Here is a 26,873-nt window from a genome sequence, read left to right on the forward strand (position 1 = left end):
TGAAAGGTGCGCCTTTGTTTTCTAACGTAAGTAAGATTAAAATTTCGTTTCAGATTCCCGTTGCGGGATGAATTGGAGCGAATATTTCGGGCGACTTTCCATTTCCTTAATTAATACCTGCATAAACACATACTTGCAAGCCGGACTGGCTGTGTGTTATATTAATTAATCAAAACACACCGTATCTTGTTCACGTGATGTACAAAAGTAACTTTGATTTTTTTAAATTTCGTAATGTGCAGTTTTCTCCTCTCAGTGGGTCGCGTTTCCGATCCGGTGGTAGATTCTGCGAAGCACTGCCCTCGCTGGGGTCAGTGTTAGGAACACTCCGGTTTGAGCCCCGTGAGCTCACCTACACACGTTAGGGTGAAGCTGAAATAGCTTCTCGAGGCTATCAGCACAGGTAGGAAAAAAAAGGAGGTTAACGGTGAACATAATGAAATGTAAAAACTGAACTTCCGTTGTCGCACGGAACGTGATTTTGAATGAATGAAATTGTGCATGAATTTGATCGGTTTTATAGTGGTCAATTTTTTTTCATTTCCCGGTCCCTAATTGATGTCAATTTAAGTGACAATCATTTGAGGAATACAAATGAAGTTCACTGGTTATTATTGAAACCGCTACTAGTGATAATGTTTCAAAAGTTTTTAATAATTTTACGACTACATTCTAATAGAAATGAAGTTGAAAAAAAATCCATTAAAGCATGCATTGCTTACATCTATCTTATAGTTTTTATTGTCAATCATAATAGTTAGAGAGTTAGCAGAGTCATCTACTTGATATTCGTTTTGATATGTATATAAGCATTTATTTAAGTACGAGTATTTGTATCTATAAATATTATGTATGTTATATACTTATTTGTATACGTATGCTTAGGTAATTTCCCAATCACACTACACATACCAAGCTTCATCTCTGCACTCCTCTAAGGTAGACTGTCAGGGAATGCCTATGGCATTAAGTCCGCTTATATACTGTCTAGTATATAAAGTTATAAATAAATAATAACTTGGTGGCGTAACACTAAAGTTAAATAGAAGACTCCATTACTATGGGCACTAGAAAAAGAAAGATCGAGTTGCATTTTTAGTATGTGGATATCAAGATCGCTGGTATTTTATCCAAACGTTCCAAATAGCCAGAGAATCGGTCATAATAGTCTAAATATCGAATGTAATATGTGATCCAAAAAATCTGCAGTCAAAAGTCAGCAAACTTTTTGCTGACTTTTTTCTGGCAAATTTATCTAATTACGAGGTAGCGAACTTTGTGATTTATCAAGATTCTTTCAAATATTGTAACAAGAAATGAGTGAAAAAATGTTCTTTCAGTTGTTCACAAATAGACGTTTTAAATTTCTAAGTCGTTTCAATCAGCCCCTCATTTGTCTTCTGATGGAGATGCGATGTTACTGAGTGAATGAAACATCAGTTGTGATGTCAGTGCAATTTTGTTTCGAAATAGTAATGAGTGTTTCATTTAAATATATAGTTTTACTCAATCATTTCCGTTTGTTAAGTATGAATCACGATTATTTTATGTATTTTCCTGCAACGTGCAAGAGTATTAGTCTGATGTATGTTGGTTGTTTTCTAATCGTATTTTTTTGTTACTGAGTGAATGAAACATCAGTTGTGATGTCAGTGCAATTCTGTTTCGAAATAGTAATGAGTGTTTCATTTAAATATATAGTTTTACTCAATCATTTCTGTTTGTTAAGTATGGATCACGATTATTTTATGTATTTTCCCGCAATGTCCAAGAGTATTAGTCTGGTGTATGTTGGTTGTTTCTAATCGTATTTTTTTGTTACTGAGTGAATGAAACATCAGTTGTGATGTCAGTGCAATTCTGTTTTGAAAATAATAATGAGTGTTTTATTTAAATATATAGTTTTACTCAATCATTTCCGTTTGTTAAGTATGGATCACGATTATTTTATGTATTTTCCCGCAACGTCCAAGAGTATTAATCTGATGTATGTTGGTTGTTTCTAATCGTATTTTTTTGTTACTGAGTGAATGAAACATCAGTTGTGATATCAGTGCAATTCTGTTTTGAAAATAATAATGAGTGTTTCATTTAAATATATAGTTTTACTCAATCATTTCCGTTTGTTAAGTATGGATCACGATTATTTTATGTATTTTCCCGCAACGTCCAAGAGTATTAGTCTGATGTATGTTGGTTGTTTTCTAATCGTATTTTTTTGTTACTGAGTGAATGAAACATCAGTTGTGATGTCAGTGCAATTCTGTTTCGAAATAGTAATGAGTGTTTCATTTAAATATATAGTTTTACTCAATCATTTCCGTTTGTTAAATATGGATCACGATTATTTTATGTATTTTCCCGCAACGTTCAAGAGTATTAGTCTGATGTATGTTGGTTGTTTTCTAATCGTATTTTTTTCCGTTCGGCTGCTTTAAGCATTAGATAAATTGTGTTTCTAAAGGATATCCGCTCACATGCAATTGCACGTTTCACATTTAATAATGCTATGTAAAAGTCATTTTGATATTTTCATAATTCATGTTGACTTTTCATCCATTTTATGATCGAAAACAGTTTTTGTTTGAATCAATTAAAACTAAATCAGCTTATATTTAAAACCACACATTTTTTTAATTTTGCATGGTTTGTATGTTTTTTTTGTGTTATTATTTGGGATACCGTGTAATTTGATGTATAGGTTTCAAGAAAAATAATAGTTGTTTGCTCCCTCGTACATCCCCAGCAGGGTACTGTTACAGACTCCCCATGTTAGTTAAAGTGATGATACATCACTTTTAATCACCACTGATGCTGAGTAAGCAGAGTAAGAAATCCCTTGGTAATAGTTACCGACCGAGAGTCAGCCAGTGGTAGTCAGTCACCAGCCGGGAGAGGTCTTAAATAATATCTCCTTTCTGCCAATTTTTAAAATGCTATCGTTTGTGAAATAAAAATAATAAAAGTGAAACCTCTTTCTAAAATCCTTTTTTTTTAAAAACCACTTCGTGAGACCCCGCACAACAGTACCAAAGAGACAAAAACTCACATTCAGAATACCCGTTTAAAAAGCCCATACAGGCTTTTCCTTCGCCTGTTCCCACTTTTAAAACTGAACCAATTTTAATTATTATAATTTTTTTATTTGAGGCTATACCTATCAGTGTGACTTATGGAGAAACGAAAATAATAGTTTCCGGTGGTTTCTTTGTACTCAATAATAATTAGTTTACGAAGATGAAAAGAGCGGTAGGGTGGCGGCAGAAATAGTGGATTTGCTATTACAATTGTACTTAGACTAGCATTTAGCGACGAAGCAGGGAATATGTGAACGTACAACCGTGGCCTCAACGCCGTAGCCGACATTCCAAAGACATAAAGACATTTTTGTTTTTATTGCTTAGATGGGTAGATGAGCTCACAGCCCACCTGGTGTTAAGTGGTTACTGGAACCCATAGGCATCTATAACGTAAATGCGCCACCCTCCTTGAGATATAAGTTCTAAGGTCTCAGTATAGTTACAACGGCTGCCCCACCCTGCAAATCGAAATTACTGCTTCACGGCAGAAATAGACAGGTTGGTGGTACCTACCCGCGTGGACTCACAAGAGTTCCTACCACCAGTAAGAAACAATAAACAAAGCTATTCGTTCCGAACTCCGTGCTATAGGATTATGGTTGCATCGAATATGCGTGTGAACAACTTCAACATATTGTAATAACACGCTGCAAGTTGATACATAAAATGATTTTCAGAGTTAATTTTAATGCGGAAAGATGACGAAACCTCAATATAAATAACTCGCAGTTTGTTTGTATTTTTTTATGTTTAGCTTGTATATTTTTAAGGAGATCAAAGATTTTAACTATCTTAACCGAATGACATGATACGCTTACTTTAATTTAGGAATTTAATTACTTCGAATATTTTTAATGATTATTACTGTGTTTCACTTGGAAATAAGATGCCATATTAAAGAAATAAAAAGCTTAAAATGACCAATTAAAAATTTACCTTAACTGGTGGTAGGACCTCTTGTGAGTCCGCGTGTAGGTACCACCGCCGTGCCTATTTCTGCCGTGAAGCAGTAATGCGTTTCGGTTTGAAGGGTGGGGGCAGCTGCTGTAATTATACTTGAGACCTTAGAACTTATATCTCCTTAAGGTGGGTGACGCATTTACGTCGTAGATGTCTATGGGCTCCAGTAACCACTTAATACCCGGTGTGCTGTGAGCTCGTCCACCCATCTAAGCAATAAAAAAAAAATATTGTGAATTTCAATATCTTGATTCATTATTAGGTCATCACGACTGGGTTTAATTTAATTATAGTCGTCCAAGAACTGCCTAATAAATAAACGGTAAACAAAATAATTACCTTACCAAGTAATATTCGTAACTTCTTACATAAAAAGCGTTCCCTAACACCGCGATCTAGTTTGTTTGTTTAATTACAGGAAAATATACAGTTGATAATCACATAGCTGTGAAAAAAACCATGTGAACCATACGCCGGGAATTTATATTGTGGATATTAATTAGATACTCGAACAAAGGCATAGCTTACTGTCGTCATGTTAAAATTCAACTACACTGCTAACATAAAAACTTTAAATTTGTTCTAAAGAATAGTTCTTCATGTCTTATTATTTACTTAGAAAAATATGTTGTTAAATTTTTAATGGATTGATTGAAGTATTGAAATAATTGAAGATTTAATGTCATTAGTAATTAATTAATGGAGTCACATTATTGTATTCCAAGAAACAAACTGTTTATTAATAATGTACATTATTATTAATGGAACCTTGATCAATAAATCATCTAGATAAATTTCTTAGTAGGTGACTGAAAAGAAAGCAGAACCAATCTAGGCAAGCACTCACCTACTCCTCGTCTAACTAACCTTTATAATAATCTAGTCAGAAAAGTTGAAAACCTTGACATATTTGGTGATTCCCTTCCAATATTCAAGAACAAAATTATAAAAAGTTGTTGTTGAACCTCAGCCTCAGCCTTGGTCTGAGTACTCGGGTATTACTATCCTTGTTGTCTTTCTTTTGTTTTTAATTTTTTATTATTATTAATAGTATTATTAAATCTCTATTGATATATTAATCTAATGCATGCTGTGATTGCCTCTAATTAGAGTTGCAGTTATCAATTGCTCTATACATGTCAATGTTATTTTATGTCATACTGTAAACCCTGTCGGTAATCCTTAAATAAATAAATAAATAAATAAAAAACAAACGTTGCTCTCTCATCTATATATTAATTGGTTAAGCCGAAACTTTTTACGTTTTTTTACGAAAATTACGCGGATGGAGAAGTATGAAATATCTCACACTTATAGAGAATATAGAGATGAAGTGCACAATACTAATATTTTTGTCTAATTATGTATAAAAAATCATTAAATCAATAAAGAAAATATTACACGCACTACCGTGTATTTGACACAACACGTATACATACACATAATTATACTTTGTGTTTATTGTCAAACTTTTGTTATTGTTCAAAGTCTGTGGTCAAATTGAGAATAGATTAATATTGTTTGTTTTTAATATTATTTGTTTATAGTGTAGTCTTGGCGAAATCTGTGATTATAGAAGTACAATAAATCGTTTTTAACAATAGAACCATAGTAATGTACAAACTTATAATTTCAATTAATTATAGTCGAATTTCGACTACATAAGAACCACTAGTTACTTTAATTAGTTCAAGACGATAATCGTAAAACTAACGTGTGAGAATTTTGCTGTGAAGAACTGTTTCTCTAACAGGTTTCGTCGGCCTCTACCACGTATCACAAATTAATATCGATCGCCCGATATTTTGATCTCAGCGCAATCGTTGGTCAGATCGGTTGGCGCGTCTTGGTAGCGGTGACGAGTGACGACTTTGACTGCACCGGACTGTCACCGGAGGCCATTACATCGGTCAAGTGTTCATGTTAACTGTTTCCTATGTGAACGGATTCGCTGCGGGCGCTTGTTATTATAAAGCATCGCATTCACTTTGATAGCTGAAATATTTTTTATTATATGTGCTGTCGGTTGAATTGTCTGAGTTGCGTTACGTATTTACTCGATAGATATGATAGATGCTTCGATTTTTTACATAATATACCGTACTTTTAGGATTGAAGTGGTTTAATTCAAAATTCTTGTTATTTTGTAAACGGTAAACGTTTTAATAAAGAATTGTATCTTTTTTGTTTTTCCATTTTAATACTTTAATATATGCGCCTATAAAAGAGACGGATAGGGTAGGTACTTTATCGTTTTCTAGACTAATTAAAGAGACTATTAAAATTTATAAACTAATAGAATACTTGTTTATAAGCCGTTGAAAGTATAAAACTCATTTTCTTAAATTTTTTAGTTAAGCCTCTTCGATACTATAGGTACGATACGTAGATATTTCGTATTTATAATGAATATTAAACATAAAAGGTAAAAATTCATGTTTAATTCAGATAGCAGAGTTACACGAATATACCTATTGCAAACCACCTGTACAAATATCGCTTTTGTCTTATGCTTCGAAAAATTAATGAGTTTAAATTTCGTAATGACAGTTGAGAACAGAAAAGTCTTTATTGAAATCATAATTGACACTCGCACTATTGATATTATGATCGTAACAATAATTGATAGTTGAGATAATATGATGTGTTATCGAATCATAGTTGTTATTCCCTGGGAAGACAGGCTATTGTTACTTTAAAGTATTGTCACTCAGACGCCGTAATATATTGTTTTTATCGACTGAAATGTAATAATAATGAGTGCAATTGCGTAATTAATTTATAACCTAATTAACTTATTCATTCAAGCTCACAATCTACCCGATGTTGAAGTGTCAATTATTATCAAACATTCAAACCTCGGGCATGACTAGTCTCTGCTGATATATCACATAATATATCTTCAAGTAATTCCCAAAAAAGGATATGACTGTCTCCTGTAACTACGCTAAGTCAAATGTCTCTGGTTTATTTATTTATTACACAATCTTAATTCCTTTATCGCAAAAGTAATCAGTGAACATGTTTGTACAGAAATCAGTATATTGAGATCTAGTCCTAGATTTTGTTACCCGGAATCGTCGCATCACCTGATATGAGGTGATTTTTATAGAATGTTTGTTAGTTAGGAACGAATTTTGTTATTGAAGGCTTCATTGAAAAACTGTTTTTGTTTTATAATAAAGCAAACAGTACTGACGTGTTATATTTAAATTATCAATCGCGAGCGTAGCGTACGTAACATTTTGAATTTAATAATATTTTACACCTGTTTTACGAGTCGTAAAACACAATTGAAATTTTACGTCCGAACAACATTATAAGCGAGCGTTTGGAAGCACGTTGCACGTTCGTCGCTAACGGGTCGCTGTTATCGACAAACAAGCCAGCGAATGCATTACCGGCAACAATAATATTCTTATCAGACGAAAGCAATTCGTTTTCGATTACGGCCGACGCTCGCATAATGTGATATTTCGTTTCAATTATCGTGAATATTTTACAATTTGTTCATTAATATGCTGCAATTGTATAGCGAGAATACAATGTAAGGCCGTTGAAGGCAAAAAAAAATTATTATTATTATTATTAAATATGGCCCCTTCGATTTGTAGTGCACTATATACTTATATACATGGATAGTATTAACGTCGAACGCAAAACGTATGTGTTTCGTTTGAAAAATGTTCGAAACAAGTCAAAAACAACTTTAGTACATTTAGATGAATTGATAAGACAGTAAATTTGTTTTTTTAAATACGCTCAGTAATTACGGTTGGCGGGATCTCATTTTGAAAAAAGAAAAAATGTCTGGCCTAATTTTTATGTTCAACTAGCTGACCCGGCAGACTTCGTAGTGCCTCAATCGATAAATAAATGACCTAAACTTTTGTATAAAATAAACTTTAAACAAACAAAAGGAATCTGTCCGACGGGGACACATCAAAGGAAAAACAAAATTGTTATTTTTATTTAATTCCGAGAATTTTCATATTTATCTACCTTTTAAACCTTCTCTGGTTTTCGAATTTTAGCGAGACTAACGAACAGCAATTCATTTTTATATTTATATAGATTGAAAGAAGCGCCGATGTAAAAACGGCTTGGTTGTACCACTGACATTAGTGACATCCGCGATCGACCATAATCATTTACCATTATGTGGATTGTAGACTCATCTGCCTTTGATGGAAATAAATTTGAAGTTTATGAATGCAATACAATATGCCATACAATACGTATGATAAAATTTGAAGTTTTATCATACGTATTGTATTGAGTTAGAAAATTCAAACTGACACGCTTGTTAATATAGACTAGAGGTCCCGCAGTAGTCGAAATTCGACTATAATTAATTGGAATTGTAAGTTTGTACACTATTATGATCGTATTTTATACTTCTATAATCACAAATTTCGCCTAGACTACACTATAAAAATATTAACAAAGACAAACAATATTTAATCTATTCTCAATTTGACAACAGACGTCAAGAACAAAAGTTTGACATTAAATAGTATGCATGCGTGTGTGCGTTAAATACATGGTATGTAGTGTGTGTAACGTTTTCTTTATTGATTTAATGTATATTTTATGCATAATTTAAAAAAATATTAGCATTGTGCACTTCTTCTCTATATTCTCTATAAGTGTGGAAAATTTCATACTCCTCCGTCCGCGCAATTTTCGTAAAAAGGGATACAAAGTTTTTGCTTCACGTATTATTAATTTTAATTACATACCTTTGACATGCGAAAATCGAAGAAAATATTAAGTTAATATATTATCATAATATCTTAAATTTTTACAGGTACGTGTCGAGACATTTCTAATTGATGCCAACTAACATTCAAATAATGTAAGTAGACACAAGATAATTTAAAATATATTATAAAGTCTCTCCTCCTTTGAAGAGCAGTAGTGTATTGAAATTATTTCTTTAATAGCAGCTTAAAGAAACTCGTTTGCAGTAGCCGTTGGCTTGGACATGTCCTTGGCATTGCTAAAGTTCACGAGTGACAGTGGCCACTATAATGATTCGATAGCAAAAAAAACTGAGGCTTGCTCGACCTTTCCGCTGTAAATGCTGGAGGCTTATTTTAAAATGCAGCGAGTGAAGTTGTTTTAAAAAAAAAGGCCTTAAACTGGTAATGAAGATATTGTAAAAATATTGCACGTATTGCGTGTTATTTGTGGAGTACGGATGTTTTTGCTTGCGTCTTAAAATATTTTGATTTATGAATCTGAACTGCTTATTTTCATATTACGCTGATTTTTTAAATCGATCTGTGTGAAGAATTGTCAGGTCGCTGTACAATTTACCTCCGTTATTAAAGTGTATTAATAATAATTTTTTTCTGTGGTATTTTCTAATGTTTTGTATACCGTATATGGCTATAAATCTCATATTACTTTGAGTATTATTTTTTTTTAGCTTAGATGGGTAGACGAAGCTCACAGGCCGCCTGGTGTTAATTTACTGTAGCCCATAGACATCTACAAAGTAAATGCGCTACCCACCTTGAGATATAAGTTCTTAGGTCTCACTAAAGTTACAACGGCTGCCCCATCCTTCAAATCGAAACGCATTACTGCTTCACGGCGGAAATAGGCGGGGTGGTGGTACCTACCCGTGCAGACTCATAAGAGGTCCTACCACCAGTAAGTATTGAGTGTTTCACATCGTCTATAGTGGAATTTTAGTACATTTTGGCTATGCACTAAATATAAAATGAGCTATACGATATTTTTTTATTGCCCTTATAGGCAGACGAGATAGGCAGACGAATACGGCCCGTCTGACCGTGAGGGGTACCGTCGCATATGGGCTTCAGCAATGCCAGGGGCAGAACCAATCCGCTGCCTATAGTCCTAGTCGCTGCCTATCGACTCTTATTCAAGGATTACCTATTGGATTCTAATCTAATTATTCGATATCTATATGATAGTCGATAGACTATATGATAGATATGAGTCAACTGATTGGATTCTAATCCTATGAGTCGATATCTCAGTTCTGAGAATTATAACCTTTTCGGTCACCCAAGCTAGCAGAGGGTCATCGTCTGGTTAGTCATTACTAAGAATATTATGTCATTTTAACAATTAGGATAATTCTAAGTTAGATATATCTGTGTTTGAAGAGAAAATAGTTTTGAGAGCAAATGCTCATATCAGCAGAAACGTATTCAAAGTCATTAATTACGAAAGTTGTAACATATCAACCAAGAATTGTTAATAATGTAACTAGTTTTTATCTCTTACTAGCTGACCCGGCAGACAGAAAATTGTTATTTTTATTTAATTCCGAGCATTTTCATATTTGTCTACCTTTTAAACCTTCTCTGGACTTCCACAAATGATTCAAGACCAAAATTATCCAAATCGGTCAAGCCGTTCTCGAGTTTTAGCGAAACTAACGAACAGCAATTCATTTTTATATACCTAGTCAGGTCAGGTAAATTCTGTCACATGTTTAATGTAAAATAATTGAAACAAGTTTATTCATTATGTAACCATTCATATACCAAAATGAACTTAACAGCCAGCATTCTAAAAGAAAAGTTTTTACTGTGTGACAATACTTATGAGCTGACTAGGTATATCTCTTGTAAAACATTTTTAATATTTTCTGAGCTACCACATTATTATCTATGGTTTTGTAAGCTTACACTTAATAGTTTTCGTTTGATTTTGTTTAATCTGAAAATTTTTAAGCCGTAATGTTTTGGTTTAAAAAAAGATAGAACCAAATACGTTGTATATGGACTGATTCTCCAAGCTTTGTTGTTTATTGACCGCGTTCTAACTTTGATCCGTAACTAGGTCATTGTGATGTATTTAATGAAACGGCTTAGTCTCATTAAAATTTATTGTACCCGTCTATGTTATTATATTATAATTATAGATTTCATACTTTTTAATATCTTCAATTGTTATGCTCCCAACAATTCCAAAAATAAACGTTGGGCATATAATTTAAATGTAGCTTACTTAAATGTAACGTGCACTTTAATAATTTAAATGTAAATTAATGCCTTCTTTTCCTTATCTATCTATCTATCTATCTATCTATATAAATAAAAATGAATTGCTGTTCGTTAGTCTCGCTAAAACTCAAGAACGGCTGGACCGATTTGGCTAATGTTGGTCTTGAATTATTTGTGGAAGTCCAGAGAAGGTTTAAAAGGTAGATAAATATGAAAATGCTCGAAATTAAATAAAATTAACAACTTTGTTTTTCCTTCTATGTGTCCCCCGTCGGACGGATTCCTTTTGTTTTAGTTTATTTTATACAAAAGTTTAAGTCTTTTATTTATTGATTGAGGCACTACGAAGTCTGCCGGGTCAGCTAGTTGATTATATTATTATTCATATGATAAATTGTTACTAATTAAACTTACTTGTGTTATATGCGAGTCATAAATCCAGAGATTAAACAAAAAGAAAAATTATGTACTAATGGGTCGTATTTTGACCATACACAATGTTAGCTTTTTAAAAAATACCTATCGGTTCAATAGTCTATTTTTGAATCCACGTTACATAGTTTAATAATTTTTTGTCGTCTATAAAATAATTATCAGTGCTTATGAAAATGATAATGGAGAAATAAAATGATGCTAAAATCTTATGAAATTCAGGGTTCTTATTCGGGCGTTTTTGAAGTTATACTTCTTTAGGCGTGTTATGAAAAATTGATGAGAGTGAAATTTTACGATGCGCGCGCACCGTGACACAAAATTAACAGAATGAAGTTGCCCACTAAATCGCTCATTCCAATACGACCGACGTAACATGGCGAGTCTGAATATAGCCGCAGATGAACTTTCCGAGAATTACCGAATTTATACGATGTCAAGAAAAGGGATGTCCAATATGCGTATTTGAGGATGTTGTTTAATCGATTTTTTTTCAAACTGATTAAAATTTAAATAAAAAAAAAGAAATTAATTTAATAAAAATAAAGTATAACTTCTTACGCGCGTACATAAGTACACGCACCCTTTTTTTAACTCGCATTTACCAACGACTTACTACTGCTGTTATTACGCTAATAATTAAAACCGTTTTCAATTTATTGATTTGCATTCCGTAGTCTGCGAGCGCGAGGCTCCAGCTAGTAACGACAATTAGCGCAAAGCCGCAATCGGTTCAATGAATTCATTGATGTGCCCACATATTCCGACTGTGTCCGATAATCAGGATAAACATGTGGCATTATCTTTGTCGGTCGTTTCATGTGTGCGGTTGGATCAGTAAAACATTGTTAATATCATGCATATTTTATCGCCATGATGTACTCGGTTGGAGAATCTAACGTGGTAATCAGCATTCCCTCATTTGTTTACATTATTATTGAAAAAATAAATTCAATGGCTCAATATCCGATATAATAAAACCGTTAAAAATACCAGGATCAAACCTGGACATCTTGAATTAGAGCTCTGGGTTACTAATCGACTAGACCAACGATAGGATTTGACTATTTGTCTACTTATTATTACTAGTGGCCCCTTGGTAGTCGAAATTCGACTATAACTAATGGAAATTATAAGTTTGTACACTATTATAGTTCTATTGTCAAGGACTATTATACTTCTTTTTATAAAAGTTTGACAATAAACAAATAGTATGCTTGCGTGTGTGTGTCAAATACATGATAGTGTGTGTAATGTTTTCTTTATTGATTTAATGTATCTTTTATGCATTTTTTTAAAATAATATTAGCATTGTGCACTTCTTCTTTAAATTCTCTACAAGTGTGGAAAATTTCATACTCCTCCGTCCGCGCAATTTTCGTAAAAAGGGATACAAAGTTTTTCCTTCGCGTATTAATATATAGATTTAATGGGCCTCAGACAGCTAATTTTAGTGAGATCTTTCAATAATTAACCTTTTTTTGCCTATCTACATACTTTGTTCAAGATTGCATACCATTGGTAGTCTTACTTAGAAAATCAGTCAATTCCATAGTAATTGTGAGCACATCCACTCATCTATACAAAAAAGTTAATATGTCAGTCGTTGGCCATTTTAATTTTATACTGACGTATAAAAAACAAAGTAAAATGGAATAACGTAATTTTTAGTCAAAACCATATTTGACTAAGTAAATATGGTAAATTTCAGCAATATCAATGACGTTTATAGTCAGAATATTTGATTATCGTAAATTGAAAAGGTATTCGGATTTACAATGGCTTACAAATACTATTGAATCGATTTAAATACCAAAATTTAAAGCCGATACTTTATTGAAAAAAGAAAAAATATTCGAATTCTGTGAAATTCTCTTAACAAACAGTTTCGTCGTATCAGCCCTGAAGCGATGACGCAACAGTGAAAGGTTTCGGTGACTTAACAAAAAAAAAAAAAGCGAAATATAGCATTGTATTTCACATGTCGCGACGAATGTTCGTAAAAGCATAACAAACAAATTTAAGTGTGAAGATATTAAAGTATCGGAGAGAATCTATTATCTAAAATCATTTTGATTGCTCTGGAACTAATATTTTGGTTGTCAATCATTTTTATTGAAATGATTTGACGTGAGTTGTTGAAATTTGAAAATATAAATATTACTAGCGGACCCGGCGAACTTTGTTCCGCCACACAGATTGTTTTAAGCACGACAACTTCAAAATTCTACTATAGTTAACCATATAATACATTACGTTTAGCTGTCAGTTGCGTTTTGTTATTCCATATTAGTTGCGTTTGTTAAACCACGTTTTGTGTCACGTCCCACGGGAACGTGATAAAAAGTATCCTATGTCCTTCTCCTGGTTCTAAGCTACCTCCTCACCAATTTTCAGCCGAATCAGTTCAGCCATTCTTGAGTTATAAATAGTGTAACTAACACGACTTTCTTTTATATATAATTAATGGTGTTTTGTATTCTTCTTCGTTCAGTAAAAGGAAATTGAATATTATTTACAGAAAAGAAAATGTTCAAGTTAAATATTTTGTTTCGCTTTTAAACTTAACTGTTATTATTCATTGTTTCTCATCTAAGACGTCTATTCCATTGTTGGCCACCGTGTTACCGAAGATCGTGTTTGAAAATAATGAGTCACATCGATTCAGTTCATTGCGAAATACATTTATGTTATTGTACCCCGTCCTCGTTTTAAAATTACATGTCGTCATCAATTTTAGCACCATTCAAGGAATTGATTCAATAACCAGCTTGATTGGTTTCATTAGATGATAAAGTAAAATTTCATGGTTTAAATATCTTTCGATGTGTTGTATCACCAAAATGTTATCCTGTTTCAGCAAATAATTGAAGAAATCTTGAAAAGTAACAAACTGGTACACGGAGGGGCTTTTGTGTTGCAAAATATTTGAGAATAGATAGGAGTAGCAAGGCTCATAGTAAAACTTTTCTCGAAGAAATGGGGAGGGGCCAATTATTATCCTTTGATAGTAGGAATAAACTATAAGGACAAAGAACGTTATATTCACACACTCTTAATTTGTAAACGTGCATTGGTTTACTCAAAAAAATAGGTAATTTCGATGACGAAGCGTATGGAGCATAATATATTAATACATTTAAAATTAATGTTACCGAGAACTGTGAGACATAAGGAAAAAGATTTAATTGATTCTGGAATAACGGCTATCCGAAATTGTAGTCATGTAAGTAGTTTTTGGCCTTCAATAACCCTACAAACTCACACAAGGAAATAAAATTTAAGAGTAATCTATCAAGTGCTCACTAATATAAATAGGTTAATATTATAATAAATAACTTTCGTCACTTTTTTTTATTTCTATTGCTGAGATGGTTGGACGAGCTCACAGCCCACCTGACGTTAATTGGTTACTGGAGCCCATAGACATCTACAACGTAAATGCGCCACCCACCTTGAAAACCTCCTATTGTTGGAATTAAAAATAAAATCGTTCCACATCCGGTGTTTACACTAAATTACAAATTTCCATTAATCACGAATATCGAATCGTTTAAAATCATATTACAACAATGTGTTCCTGTGTGCTTTTTAATGGCCTTAATGTTCAAATGTATACAATCAATTACTTGCCCGATTTCACGTAACGCATTACCATTAGCTGTAATCTCCATGTCGATTGTCACTAATGTGACGTCGTTTGATTCATTCACATCTACGCTGCTGCGATGACTGAAGGTCGAAGGTTGATATCGGTCATTCTCCGAACTGCAGAGTACATTTCTGTATGATCTCATTGTATATCCGACGCTTACAATTGATAAATCGAAATTGATCGTGGACGCTTCCTTCTCGATTTTCATTTGTAATGTACTTTCATCGCTTGATGCGAACGCAGATTGGTCGATAATATTTTTGGAATCCAGTACATAATAGTTTTCTAATCCTCAATTGGCTGACCGATTTCAACAAGAACATTAATCATAATTAATTGATCCAGCAGCTCATTAGAAGATGATTGACTCAGGCTTAGCCCACTGAGTCTCTCGTCGGATCTTCTCAGTGGGTCACGTTTCCGATCCGGTGGTGGATTCTGCAAAGCACTGCTCTTGTTAGGGCCAGTGTTAGCAACACTCCCAGTTTGAGCTCGCCTACACGTCAAGGCAAAGCTGAAATAGCCTCTCAAGGCTATCAGCATAGGAAAATAGAGACTCAGGCTTCTTCTTTTTCTCCACCTATTCGCTAGTAGGCTGAGAGGCTATTCCAGCTACGCCTGGACAGATAGATGAGCTCACGGGCTCAACATAATAGTGTCTCACAATATTAGTTTCATGAAGCGTTCTTGTGATAATGGGTTAGACACCTGGTGTTCTCGTATCGAGTAATGCCATTGCACTAAGAGCGAGGTGAATGTCGCCATCCATTTTGATTCATAACGTGTAAATCTCAATTGTATAGAATTTGTAAATTGTAATTGTCGCGGGCTTGCTTTTTATTATGTTCATCCTTAATAGTGATCGTGTCCTAATTACCTACTTCATTAGAATCATTTACAGCTGTGTGCGGAATTTGAACACTGCTTGTTGATTCCTGTAACGATTTAAAACCAGTTAGGGCGGGTGCTCGTTTAACCATCCATATTAATATAAAAGATTACACTTATTTTATCATTTACGTCATCATCAATTTATAAACGTTCTGGACATAAGCTTCCTCAAAGTTTCGGCACATTTCGGCCATTCGCATCAAGCAGATTTCTGCTACCTTCATTATTTATTTATTTTTCGATTATTCAAACAGTTTAGTCTAAAAATATGCAATGCGTATACAAATTAACTCAAGCCAAATGATGTGCGTGTTTTGAATCAGTCTTTGATTTTGAGTCATGCTTCTATTTCTGTCTCAAAATAGTATTCCACTATGGTCTTGTTCTAGTTGGAAAAGAACGTAGGTACACGCTTTAAATTTTCGATTTATGAAACTAGTAATAAAAATAAAAGCGGCATGAAAATTATTTTATACGAATAATGGTAACGTAAAATTTCTGAAAATGATTGGCCAATCGCTTCACGAATTGTTTTTGAAAAAAATCGATCGATTTTATTGAATTTGATGGATACGGAACTTGCTCGATATACGCATGTACGCACCTGGGAGTGCCAAGTGGATCTCTCGTACGCGATAATTGCTTCGTTTCTCTAAGCCCGTGTTAGTTCTCGTTCGCGAATTAATTTTACACCATTTTCTCCAGCGGTCGTCACGGTCGTTGCGTTCGAATTCTTATTATTTATGTATGTATGTATGTAGTGGTTCAGTTTCCGTTCGACCGGAGTCTATGTATGTATATAACAAATGTGGATTCGCTCACGCATTCGAGATATAAAGTCCAAATCTCATTTTTATTGTATGTGGACTGTGCTACCTTATGTTTACATGTCCTTCTTCAAACGAGGCCTGTCGAGAGTATTAAGCGGTTGGCAGCGGCTCGGCTCTGCCCCTGGCATTGCTGTCCACGGGCGACGGTAATCACTCACCATCAGGTGGGCCGTATGCTCGTCTGCCTACAAGGACAATAAAAAAATAAAAAAAAACCCTTGAACCCGAGTATGCATAACTGCTTCACGGCAAATATGAGCAGGATGATGGTATGCTGCCCTAGTCTCATACTACGATCTACCATCTTTAAATTCTTTACTACAATGCATGCAACGTTAACTGGATGTGTTCTTGGTTTTTGCCAAGCGTGAAAAACAAATGTATTCAGCATCGAAAGCAATAAATATTGTTCAAAAAATATAGCAAAAATAGCCGTTTATCTATCTGAATGAAACGATAGCTGTATTACAAATACTATTGATACACGTATTCATTGACCTCATGTCACGAAGTGGGCGGTAATGTTTGCTTTGAATGTGACTATTTAAAATCAGGTGGATCGTGAGTTGACGTGACACGTTTAATACAATAAGGAGTAATGGATCGTACAAAAGGTTCATTGCACGCCTAAATTTCATTAAGATCACAATTTTTAATTTTTAAATTTCCTAAAGTACACTAATTTTAATTATGAGTTTAGTTTCATAAAGATAAAATATCTTAAGGTGGGTGGCGCATTTACTTGTAGGTGTCTAGGTTCTAAGGTCTCAGTATAGTTACAACGGCTGCCCCACCCTTCAAACCGAAACGCATTACTGCTTCACGGCAGAAATAGGAAGAGTGGTGGTACCTACTCGCGCGGACTCACAAGAGGTCCTACCACCAGTAAAAAATCATCTGTCAACTGTCTTGCATAACAATGTATAAGTTCTTCTACCATTCATAGAATCAAAACGACTGTCTAATGAAATAAAACTATGTTTATCGAGCACCGTTACTTATTTCTTCGATGTGTGGAATCTCACAAAGTTTGACCGAGTTGTGTACCGTTAGTACGCTGACCATTCGTATTGTTCTTCAATTGTATGCTTATGTGAAGCGTGGGCTGAGTGCTAAAACGGAGCGGGAATTTGGTTTTGTGTTTTGGAATTAACTTTGAACTAAAACTGTGAATCATATGAGAAAGCATTTATTGGAACTTTTTTATTTGTTGAAATTATTAATTTGCCAACAATGGCAAGTTGTTATTAAAAGTTCTGCCCCGAAGTGCCAAGAATAATGGTACCTCTTGTTAGGCAATTCTCATAAGTGATTTTCATTTTATTTTTAGTTGTACATTTTATTAGATTAATCGATCATATTGTTTATTTCAAACTAGCTGACCCGGCAGACTTCGTAGTGCCTCAATCGATAAATAAAAAACCTAATCTTTTGTATAAAATAAACTTAAAACAAAGAAAAGGAATCCGTCCGACGGGGGACACGTCAAAGGAAAAACAAAATTGTTATTTTTATTTAATTCCGAGAATTTTCATATTTATCTATATTTTAAACCTTCTCTGGACTTCCGCAAATAATTCAAGACCAAAATTAGCCAAATCGGTCCAGCTGCTTTCGAGTTTTAGCGAGACTAACGAACAGCAATTTATTTTTATATTTATTTCAAATTAGGTAATCTGTATTTAAAATTAATCACCTTCTCGTTCAAATACAATAACATACAATTTACTGGTGGTAGGACTCTTGTGAGTCCGCGCGGGTAGGTATTACCACCCTGCCTATTTCTGCCGTGAAGCAGAAATGCGTTTCGGTTTGAAGGGTGGGGCGGCCGTTGTAACTATACTGAGACCTCAGAACTTATATCTCAAGGTGGATGGCGCATTTACGTTGTAGATGTCTATGGGTTCCAGTAACCACTTAACACCAGGTGGGCTGTGAGCTCGTCCACCGATCTAAGCAATAAATAAAAAAATATGAATTCTTAATTTCAACTATTATCAAAATTAATTTATGTTGATTGGCTTAATAAACTATATTTAATATAATCTCTTTAAACTTGACCCATACACCTAAGACAGTTAGTGAGCAGGTACATTTCGGTAATAGATACAAGTGCGCGTGAGTAGGCGTCTCGATGCTGTTTAGAATTATTGAAAAATACGCCGGATTATATTGTGACTCGGAAGTATTTTGAAACGTTCCATTGTGTTTTTTGTGACCGCACTTCGGTCTTTCGCTGTGCTGTTTTCGATGAAAGTGTTTGAAAGTTTTGCGGTGTAATTCAATATTAGTGTAAGTACATTGTATTGAATGTTATTTAATGACAAACTTTAATGAATTAACAATTACAATGGCTCCATCGACATTTAGTGCGTCATACACTGAGGTGTGTATTTCATTGAACCAGCGCATCGGGCTGCGACCACGCAATCCTTCGCCATCAATTTAGTAAGTGACTCCACCTAACGACGATGATTTGTAGATTTTTATACCATTAGTAAGAAACTCAATATGTAATCAAATCAAACATAAAGAAACAATGTTTATTAATTATGACAGTGGATGTTGGTCAGTGGAAGTTCATAATTATTTCTTGAGCCCGCAATATAAAGCGAACAACGCGCCACCTCCCACCATCAAAATAAATGAAGTCATTGACCTGACGCGTCGTCGCTACAAATAATGAAATAAAATGCATTTTAAAAATAGAACTTTAAAAAAGATTATGATCAATAAAATACGGTTGTTAAAAATAGATAACCATTAAAATTAAATAAGAAATTACCTTTTTAAAAACTTTAATAATTCATTCTACATTTAGTAAAAATGAAATAATTAAATACTGGGTGGTCTGAACCCAGCGAACGGCGGCAAAGCAATATTTACACAAAGTCTAAGGATCTCCATTCACGTAATGGGCACACATGTTGTTTTAATTGCCGCAACTATAAATATTTGTAACGCTAGTGAGCTTGTATTTTAAGAATTATATTATCTACTTCTTAGCTGTAATTTGTGATGTTTGAAAAGGTTTTTTGTGTTTAAAAAAACTAACTTGGGTAATCTTTTTCTAGTGACAGAACGGACGTATTACAGGCTCGCATTGGTCTTGGCCACCATTTTGCCTGTCCCGTGGTAAATGGTAAAAGAGTGGATCAGCTGTTATATGTAGAATACAATTGAGACGTGCGTTAAGATAGGTAGCGTCTAAGTTGTGATGTCTATGAGCTCATTTAGGCACTTAGTACCAGATTAGTCGCAATTCCGTCTGTCGATTAAAAGCAATTAAACTAGCATTGGATTCAATCAAAGAAGTAGACACACAAAACAGATGAAAATAAAATTTAAGCACAGAATTACGGACAGGAAATATTCGATGATTATGTTTAATTTTTTTTTTGTTTTTTATTAGGGTCGCTTTTTAACTAACGTAATGAACAACCACAGTTTACAGTATCATTTTAAGTTACATTGATTTCAACTATTATTAAGCTATTGCTTAGCTTTTATCGCGGGCCTTGAGCGCGGCGACCGAATCATGAAATTCCGTAACGAAAAAAACCCAACACCCCTCACTCTGCCTACCATGTAGCTCGCGTTCAACACATTCACACGTTGCGCTTGTGTCGTGTTTGTGAATAAGCGCGTGGCGTGACGTCACACTGCATGCGCATCATGAAAAGTCTGCCCATCTCTCTCGCGCGGTCTAGCTTATGAGTGTGAAGGGGACAGTTAAGGTTTTGCTTTTATTAATGTATATAGCGTGGTCTTGTTTTATTGTTGTTTTAATATTAAATTATCATTGTCTAATTATAATTGCATAAGTTGATAAAAAATGCTATGCCATAGCTTTACCGCAGCAGTTCCCGAGTGCCACACGTTTGTTTTTTTAATTGTTTATTCACATTCTAGAGAAGTCTAGCATTAAACAAAATGATGACATTTCATTCGATCCTAATATCGGACACCAATCAGCGTACAAGACGGAAAAATTTATTCGCTAATTAAAATTATATAATTAAAATGCCTTCTAACAGTGTGATTTCAATTTGTTCTGTTTTCTTTAGTCGACCGTGCATGAAGTGGTGGCATATTGCGATATCGTTTATGAAATTAATTTACTATTATCGTAACAAATTGAAACATAAACATACGTGTTGCTTAATTAGCCAAATTGCCATGAAATTTTGCTTTAAACAATGCGATAAAAGTTTCAGTTTTATGTAGGGTGAAGTTGTGACTATACTGAGACCTTAGAACTATATCTCAAGGTGTGTGGCGCATTTATGTTGTAGATGTCTATGGGCTCCAGTAACCACTTAACACCAGGTGGGCTGTGAGCTTGTCCACACATCTAAGCAATAAAAAAAACAAAAAATAAAAAAAAAACAATTAATCTCATTTACCGAATGTAACCTTTTTTTTTCTCTAGATGCCTATAATAATGATAGTAAACAGTGTACTTACTGGTTATTTAAAATAGGTGTAATTAAATTTGCTAATTACTTACCCGATTCCAAGAGTTCAATTAAGCATACTGAATTTTGATAAGTAATGGTTATATTAATTGGAACGGTGAATAACGTTGAAGCGTAATATTGTGTTTATAAAATAATTGCTCGGCTTACCGAATACACTCGAAACTTGTTTTTGATATCATGAAAAATATTAAAGTTTAATTCTGTGATGCTATTGTTAGACCATATTCAGAATGTATGAGGTTAGAACGAATGCTATGGTGTCACAAGATTACCAGATAAATTTACCGGGGGGGATTTTGAATGTTCTCGAAAACGAAGGTATGTAAGTTGATGATTCACGAAATAAAACATTTCAGTTGGTAGTTCTAAATGTATATGTATATTTGATATTGTATATTTTTCTCTCTTATATATCTAGTAGCGGTTTGCTGAAAGTAAAATTATCAATTGGTTGATGTTACCTTTGTGTAATTATCATCTACTCGTATATCTTATTGTTATATATCTACTTATTGCTACTGGTTTCTTTGTACAATAAAAATATGAACAATTTTTTTTTACTTCATTATTCTTTTTTCTATGGCAAACTATGTAATACAAATATAAACCAGCTTACACAAAAAATCTAAGTTCACGGGTAGCTTAGAGTTGGTCCTGCTCTATTTGCGTCGGTTTTCGGGTTCTAAAATAAACTTGCTATAATTACCTCACATTAGTGGGGCTTCCCATATGAACTACCGATGTGAAATTTTTTTTGCACTATATAAACAAGTTCATAATTTTTAAAGCGACCCTTATACTTCTTCTATTTCTCTACCCTATCTCACTAGGTAGGGTCAGCACAGCGAATTTTTCTACTCTATTCTCTTCTTTCAGCCGTCATCTCAACATTTACTCCTCTCTCTCACTCACTCTCATATCGTCATTCACACACTCCATCAATGTCATCTTCGGTCGACTTCTTCCTCCTCTGCCTTGCACTACCATTTTCATATACCTCCTAGTCAAATGCATCTTCTTTCTACGCATCACATATCCATACCATAACGATAAAAATAGTTGTAAAAAAAACAAAGTTTGTCAGCCGACAGTTTGTCAGGACTTAAGGTTAGGTGATGTTATATTCGAACGAAATAGATTACAATACAGCAGATATCGCATCGGGCCAACACTGGTGTATATATAACGCGATCTGTTGAGTAATGTAATTACACCACCGCCATTAATACAATGCGAAATTAGTGTTATGGTCAAGGTTATTAGCCGATGCACGTAACGTAATACACTGCGTGTTTGTTGAAATATGATTTGATCGTCGCACCGATTTCGATATTGATTGTTTTGCTGTCGGTACTTCCTTTTGTGTCTGCTTGTGTCCATCGTTATGGCCCATAATGATAGGTTTTATTATAGGCTATCATCCGTCTAATTAGCTAATCAATCGCGAAAAAACTTCGATAATGTTTCGGGAAAATGATTCCTAGACTTTTTTTTCTGTACGCACGTAATTCCTTCAAACAAGGCCGGAAGAGCTGACATTCACCGTAATGGTAATTGGCATCCTACACCAGGAGATATCAGTCAAGTTAATAACATAAGACGTGGAGGTCTCCGGTTTAATGAAATGCCTATCCTACGCTAAAACGTAACACCGTTAATTATTAGAACAGCGATTATATTAGTTGGTATCATTTTGCTTGTCTGACATTAATCCGATCTGTAAACAATTTTCAAGGTTTTCAATTTAATAACCGCGGACACATTGCTGACATTATTTGAATTAATATTTTTAATTTAGACATTCTCTCTCTCAGCCTATGGCGGTGTACTACTGAACTTAAGGCTCTTCAATAGATATCCAGTGCGGCAATATTATTAGACATTAATATGACGAAATAATTTTGATGCATATCAAAAATAAATTTTAAATGCGTTTTTTGTTCTAAGTTTACATGTTTTTAGCGGTGGTCGAAATTTGCCTCATATCATGTCTGAGAGTGAGTGCCGGTATACATTTTATAATGTCTGTCTGGTCTCCGACAACAACATAATATCGATCCGGCGCAAGAAAATATAAAGGAATAATTAATATTAATTATGATCCAATTTTTTTATTATGATTATAAAATATTTGTATAGAAAAATGTAAAAGCATTATTTTCAAAATTATACTTCCTTTGGTGTTTTTAGGAAAATAGATCAGAGTGCGCAGTTATAATGCACAATTAATTAATTTCTTTTCATAAAGGATGATCCATTGACTGACTAGGTGGTGAAGTAGTCAGGAGTACTGACTATTTTGCCGAGGGTCGTGGGTTTGATTCCCACATCGGGCAAACATTTCTTGTTATGTTTTTTACTCTTTGTCGATCTATATGTATATATTGAAAAATATATATGTTCTTATGATTCTAGATTTCGATAGGTATTATTAGTAAAATCATAAATTAATAAATAAAAAACTAAAATGTGGTGTCGTGGGACACCGGGTAGGAACGAAGTTCCTTCGGCTAATGTAGAATCGACACAATTTGCAAAAAAAAGAAGAAGAAAGAGAAAGGCATTATACACTACTCGCTTGTGTATACGAATGTCGCGCTCGCGCCTGCGCACGTCTCATTTTTCCACGGATTTTTGAAACGAAGTTCCTTACGGCAGGCTTGGAGGGGATAGGGATTTTGCTGCGCGACCGAACTGAAAAAAATGTGATAGTAAAACCGTAAGAAAAAATAAGACTGTTAAATGAGACGTGCGCAGGCGCGAGCGCGACAGTCGTATACACAAGCGAGTAGTGTATAATACCTTTCTCTTTCTCCTTCTTTTTTTTGCAAATTGTGTCGATTCTACATTAGCCGAAGGAACTTCGTTCCTACCTGGTATCCCACGACACCACAATTTAGTTTTTTCTTACGGTTTTATTATCACATTTTTTTCAGTTCGGTCGCGCAGCAAAAGCCCTATCCCCTCCAAGCCTGCCGTAAGGAACTTGGTTCCAATTATATCCCCAATGTTGAATGTTTGAATACATTCAATTACCTCAAGGAAGAACGAACAGCATACTTACGCGCGTAACAGAACTAGTTGCGTAAATACATACACGCATCGGTTCTTTTATTTATCTAGCTCGTTAAATACGAAAATGTGTTTTATTTTTTTCATTTTAAAATCCTATATTTCAATCAAGATCTTTATCATCACAAATTATTATCTATTATACTATGTTGATTTAAAATATGTAAACTGATTATTTTTTAGATAGATAATAAATAATGTATTTTTTAAAGATTCTCAGAACTATAATACAAAAGAAGCCTTGAAATGTAATATTATCAGTCTAACGGATAAAATCAAATTGATGATTGGAATCAAATGACTTTTAAATAGAAATTTTAAGCAGAATTCATAATGCTAATTAATTTGTTCAGTCAAATCAAAAGTATCCGTTTTACAACTAAATACCGATGTTGATAAAATTGACTTCAAAGTCATTAAGTTCTTATATAATAAGGGCATTATATTATTATTTTATTGGGCTGATTGATTTTGATTATTTAGACAGGAAATTTCTTCCAAACGCACGACGTACTGGCTGGTTCCTTGTCTTTTTCAATGGCATTTCTTAATGACCTCATTTACGAGTATCTGACACTTGAATTATTTTCATTTCATGTCGTTTTGGAATGAGATTAAAATATTATCTGTTGTTATTGAAAACAGATTGAAGAAATATCGGTTTAGTAACTTTAATAACTGCGCTCACTGGACTCTCTGTTGCGAACGCCCTGGGAGAAGCCGAAAACCGAAGCAAATGGAAGCTGATGGTACAGAGAGCCACGAAGGGCTTTCATGGACACGACCTTCAGCAATTAAGTATTCGACTAAGAAGAAGAACTTAGTATAATAAATGATTCCGATTGCTAACAGTTATTGGTGACGCCAGGAGTCCATATATAACTACGAGTCATCATCATCATTATCATTATCCTGCCCTGCTCCCAGTCACCTGGGGTCGGCGCAACATGTTTGCTCCTTCCATACTCTTCTATCATATACCATTTCTTCGCTCACTCCCCTCCTACCCATATCGTCTTTCACACAATCCATCCATTTCTTCTTAGGTCTACTTCTTCCTCTAAATCCTTCCACATTCATAGTTAACACTCTCTTAACAACCTCATTTTCATTTCGTCTCTCGTCTTCAAATATAACTACGAGTATTTGTTTATATTTGTAAATCGTAATCAACTAATGGTTTTATGTATGTGTTATTCGTTTGGTTTACAAGTTAAGAATGCAGTCCCCGAGGCCGATTCACGCTAGTTTCCAATATAGTCTAATGAATTAACAAGTTTCTTTTCAACTTTACCATAACCACTGCCGTATTAAGAAACCTGTCAAATGTACGTTCCGTTATTGGAGGTCGAGAGATTCGAAGAAGGTATTCCTATAATGTTGACTTTATTCCGATCGTTTACATCGGCCGTTGACCTTTGAAAGTTGATTTTATTTTAATACTTCATTTATTTATTTAATGTCTCGCTTTTATTACCCGAACATAAGCGTAATTTGCATTTTAAGCGGTTTTAACGTTAAACAGAATAGTATTGTAAGAGTCCTAAATGTTTATCATTTGGCCAATAAAACTTACGTATTTAATTAGTTCTAAATTAAAGGATACTAAAATGTTTTAATGTTTCAAGTGTTATCTAATCAAACTCATTTGTAGTATAGCGTGTATTGTCATCAATTAGGCTTCCTATTACGTCATACACAATGATTATTCGCGTTGATTTATAATTTTTTATCCACATAGCATTGTTCTAAAGCGATATCACTTATTAGAATTAGTTATTGGAACTATTTAGTAATTGAAGTAAGTATAAGACTACTTAGGTATGACGGGTTAAAATTGCGGTGCTACTAAATGTATTGTGATTGGATTAGTCAAATCTTGTTGTATACAAAATTGTGCATAGTTTCCGAAATTTAATGGGAATCAGTAGTGCGAGACCGACAAGATTGGTGGCAAGTGATTAGTTACTAAGGCGATAGGAAAGAGAATTAATAATAAAAAGGTTGTTATGAAACAAACACTCTATGGACAGCCACGGCAATTATAATACTAGTCTAAAGACTTATTGGAGATTTGAGTGTGTCAGTTTGTTTTGAATAGTGGCATTGACGACGGGTTTTTTTAGCTCGTTTTTAAGTTCATTGACTTTAAATTGATTCTATTTACTGCGTACTAGTAATATCAAGCGTGATTCTTAATTATTTAAGAGTCCTTATGGACTGAAACGTTTGAATCTAGCGATCTATAAAGTAATGATTTTTTTAGCTTTTTATTGTTAATTCATGAGCATAATACAAGGTCTGTCGACCTCTAATAGTGTATCTCTCTCCTATATATCGATTTGTGGTTTGAATGATAAGAGAGCTGCTACACTTTTTAAGGGCTTACTCGTGAGTATACAAAACTCTATCGACCTCTGATCGTGTGTCTCTCTGCGGCATATATCGCTTTGTGGTCTGAGTCATAAGGGAGCTAAATTTAT

The 26,873-nt window shown here is 34.0% G+C and overlaps 1 protein-coding gene across 15 annotated transcripts in view; it reads left to right on the plus strand.

Annotated features, from left to right (window-relative positions):
- Window positions 1-26,873, plus strand: part of LOC101736088 (putative polypeptide N-acetylgalactosaminyltransferase 9) — a 203,057-nt gene that overhangs the window by 59,464 nt on the left and 116,720 nt on the right. For 6 of the 15 annotated variants that reach the window (XM_004924075.4, XM_021346651.3, XM_012688636.4 and 3 more), the window contains one exon: window positions 8,851-8,898. The exons of the other annotated variants lie outside the window; for them this stretch is intronic. The gene's annotated coding sequence lies outside the window, so the exon portion shown is untranslated. The remainder of the gene's footprint in view (window positions 1-8,850; window positions 8,899-26,873) is intronic. 15 annotated transcript variants of the gene reach the window in all.

The sequence above is a fragment of the Bombyx mori genome, chromosome 8 (assembly GCF_030269925.1).
Source record: "Bombyx mori chromosome 8, ASM3026992v2".
In the NCBI taxonomy this organism is placed as follows: domain Eukaryota; kingdom Metazoa; phylum Arthropoda; class Insecta; order Lepidoptera; family Bombycidae; genus Bombyx; species Bombyx mori.